The following is a 4,278-nucleotide window of genomic DNA, read 5'->3' on the forward strand; positions in this document are numbered from 1 at the left end:
CACACACACACACACACACACATGCAGATACGTACAGCTTCCTGACTCACTGGTGTGGTGTTTTTTTCGACTGGTGTGTGACAGCGAGTGAGCGCACTGGTTAAATGTTAATCCCACTAAGTGGATGTGCTGTTCATTGCTCAAGGCACACCTAGTCCCTCCACACACACACACACACACACACACACACACACACACACACACACACACACACACACACACACACACACACACACACACACACACACGTGTGTGTGTGCTCAGTGTGTTACCTCCAACCTGCGCAGGACCTCCAGCAGTTCAGCTTCCATAGCAGGCATACCTGAGCACTTCGTCAGGGACTTGAACCCCTGAGAGCCCGGGCTCTTTAACTCTTGAGTGTTTGACCATATAAGGTCGTGTGGTCGTTGAGCTCGACTCCGGTAGATGGACGTCGCCGCGCCGCTTCCTGCTGCGTGCCCACTCGTGAGCACAATTACTGGACGTGCCCAATGACCGCCAGGCCAACAGACCCACACAAAGGATTTAATGGCATCCCTTGACAAAGTCACGTACGGATGCATTGCAAAGCCTGCAACATTTTTATGCAAATGCATGATACCTACTACTTACTACATAAGTTTGATATTAAACATCTGGTTTTGGATTGGTGTTTTTATGGGACAAATCATCCCGATGCAAAAGAAAAAGAAATGGCTCGTTAATATTTATTACTGACGAGCTAGAAGCATTTTGTCGAGACCATAATTCATTCCAGACTTTTGACATCTGCTTGGTGCTTTTATGCCAAGTGAAATACTTCCTCTTGTCCATTTTTCCCTGTAAAAGTTTTGCAGCGGCAAATATGTGATTGTGATTTTGGGGAACATCAATAAAACTGAGTCGATAAGTTCACGCCCTTCCAACAGAGCTGTCGGTCGTACCACTGTGTTCCACATTTCCGTCGACCGTGTACCATTTGATCCACAAGCCAGACCCTGAAATTCGAACATTAATGTAAATGCAAAGTGGGTCAACACTTAAATGATTGTTTAGTCAACCCACCAACCAGCCACAGCCCACGTCATGCAATGCAACACCTGAGTGCGTCGCTGGAGTGGAGTTTCCCCCTCTGGACTTGCACTGCATGGCAGTGAAATCCCAAACTCGGCATCGGTGTTGGTCATCCTGTGACTCCAGATGTGGGCTTTGGGGTAGAATTTCGTCACCTTCGTCAACGGTGTCGGTAAACGCTATTGGTGATAGGCCGAGCCATGTCCAAATCCAGAGCGTCAACAGATGAGCTCAGTTTTCAAAATGAAAGCACATTTGTTGATTTATTCATTGATTATCTAGAGTAAGTTTCCAAAGTATTAGCAACTGCTCCAATTTTCTACCAATGAAATGTGACATAACTTCGTACGTGGGGGAACTTGCTTCGGGTGGAATATCTGCACACGGGGAGGGGATCACTCTCATCACAGAGGCCACGAAAAGCAGTGAAAGAGGTATATGTGGACTGTGTGACGATTCCAAACCTTCGTGAAAACTTTCCATTTTCAAACTTTGTGTGCTGGTTGCTAGCACGGAGGTTGTTGCTCCCGCAGTGAGGGGGCTTTTGAAGATCGCAGGAAGCAGGAAGCGAAATATCCATAGGCTTAATCCGATGAGTCAGGCTTTCGTCCGGATCAAATCCGAGACCATATATATATATATATATGGTTTACTCATCTGCTTCTCTGCATGTAGATCTTAAAGTGACAACCTCTTTCTTCGAGTTAATGCTCAACCTCGTCTTATATGACACTGTGTAATCTTTAAGCCTCTGTTGACCCAAAGACCACCCGACATGATCAACTGCGAAGCAGCAAAACAAAGGAGTGCATTTCAAATGGATGCCAGATTTGTTTGTTCTCTAACCCTAAACCCACCGTAACAGGCGTGAGGTCGATGAGTCGGACCAGTTGAACTTAATCCTAAATATCTTCACTAACATATGGATTTCAACGAAGCTATGTGTCGATCATCAGAAGTCGAGCACGTGTTTGCGCCGAGGGGGGGGGGCGAGTGAATGATGTGCTGTTTCAAATGCAAACTCGCTCCTGTGTGAAGTTGTGTCATTTATTTGTTTCAACGCGGTTTTACGAGAAGGAGCTCATGCGAATACAAACTGGACTCTGTGAGTCTGAGAGGGTATGGGGGGGGCGGGGGGGTTAAACAAATGAGCCTTTGGGCTAAGCGCTTACTGAGGCGAGCTAAAAAGCAAACAGCATCGGGCATTTAGGCAAGATGCACACGCACACACACACACACACACACACACACACACACACACACACACACACACACACACACACACACACACACACACACACACACACACACACACACACACACACACACAGAAATAGGACGATAAGTGGGGTGGGTGGGGGGGGTCACTGGTACGTTTCAGTTTAATAAAGAAAGCAGCCTGTCATCTTTCACAATCATCAACTATACGTGCTCACTGGAAGTTCTCGCTGAATTGAATGTGTTCTGTGTAAACAAAGGTTTCACCTATACCTGTGCATTTTTTTGAAAATATTTCTAAACAGCGAGCTGCTCCTCCTCCTCCCCCCTCCTCAGGGTATTTGGCCTCAGGGAGGAAGTGTGTGACAGCACGTAGCTCCTGGACCATACTGAGGAATTTCTCTCGCGCACACACGTGTACGGACGGACACACACACACACACACACACACATACACAAAATCCAGGGGGTACGTCAACCAAGAGCAAGAGTGGAGATCAGGAGGCAGGGTGAAAACAAGGGAAGGAGAGGAGGATCAGGGATCAGGGATCGAGGACAGGAAAGGAAAGGAGAGGGGAGACCTCGGGTTGCACTTTCGCCTTGGGAGGCCAGAGGGAACAAATGTCTCTGACAGTCCAGGAATGAATTTTCCTGCCGTCGTTACATGTGGAGCCAAATCCGTCAAACCCTCCCTACAGTCCCCAGACCACAGCTTGTCAAAGACAGATAAAATATCGAGAGAGCGCTCTCTGAAAATGCTCTTTGAAGGTTCCTTAGCCGAGACGTCCCAGAGGACTCGGTGTCTTTCTCTTGCAGATGAAGTGTTTAATTATAAACCACTGCATGAAACAATTTGTCATCCACTGTGAATGCAAACTATGATTCACACGTTGCAGACGTTGCTTGATTCGTTTTTTTCAATTATGTGATATTAGTCCAGGATCAAGAGAAGCTTGGCGGAAAAATGTAAAATACAATTTCTTTTCAGACAAAAAACCCCAACATCGTCTGTCTAACTCGGGAGCTTTATGAGTGCTGAAAAGCAGGTTTCATTGCCTTCGGACGGAGCCAAGCCAAGTGCTTCCCTGTTCAGGGCAGTGGTTCGTCAAACTGGAGGGCCAGAGCATCCGCAGGGGGAAAGCTGCTTTCAGATTTGAAAATGTTGCTCATTTCTCTGTAACTTGTCTTGCCAGGCCCCCCCTAGGAAAATTCCTAGGAAAATGCCGGTGAGCCCATGTGAGAATACAGCGGGTAAATCCCTGGGAGTCTTCGAGCAAGCGGGCGCTCTTGCCCCCGTGTGCCGCCCCTCGCCTCGATGTGTGGAAATGTTCCCGCTGCTGTGAACGCATCCGACCCGGACAGTCTCCTGCTGCGCACATCATGCGTGAGCCACAAAATGTCCAGACCCAATTTTGATTCGGAGTTGGTGTCCAAAAACACAGTTAAAGTTGAACGAACTTTGATGAAACGATACTTTATTTCAGTGCAATTCAACTTGGGTCCTTTTCTAATAAACTTCCCCCTTATTATTGCCAATGACTGATATAAATTGTGGGGGTGGGCATGGACGTATTTTTCCTCTTTTGAATGTGGGCAAGCAAAAAAGGAGTCTTTGTGCTATTCTTACCCACTGCTAGCAGTCTCTTTGAGGTTTATATTCCTGATATTTATATTAAAACTTAATATTTACCGCTAATAAGTGTGGAAAACTACAGTACCCCTCCATCACTCCTGTTTCATTAATGTATGTGGTCGGAGGCATCGCGCGGCTCCACTTTGCACCGACCGGCTCCTGCAACACTAGAATAATCTATTTTTCAAATTTGTCTCATGTCTCCCTTTGCGCACAAACCCCGAGGCTTTGGAGGTGAGAACCCGGCTCGCATTGGCAATTGAAAGCCAACGAGAAACACATGTCAGGCACACGAAACTCCGAGCCGTGTTTTGTTTCAGATGATGTATGCACAGAATGTGTATGCCCGGGGCGTAATCAGTGATCCAGCCCTC

General features: G+C 47.1%; 1 long non-coding RNA gene across 1 annotated transcript in view; it reads left to right on the forward strand.

Moving 5' to 3' along the window:
* LOC124850828 overlaps positions 1–3,996 on the forward strand; it is a 15,864-nt gene extending 11,868 nt beyond the window's left edge. The window contains exon 3 of the long non-coding RNA XR_007031775.1: positions 3,465–3,996. This is a non-coding gene — a long non-coding RNA (uncharacterized LOC124850828). The remainder of the gene's footprint in view (positions 1–3,464) is intronic.
* Positions 3,997–4,278: the final 282 nt, after the last annotated feature.

The sequence above is a fragment of the Scophthalmus maximus genome, chromosome 12 (assembly GCF_022379125.1).
Source record: "Scophthalmus maximus strain ysfricsl-2021 chromosome 12, ASM2237912v1, whole genome shotgun sequence".
In the NCBI taxonomy this organism is placed as follows: domain Eukaryota; kingdom Metazoa; phylum Chordata; class Actinopteri; order Pleuronectiformes; family Scophthalmidae; genus Scophthalmus; species Scophthalmus maximus.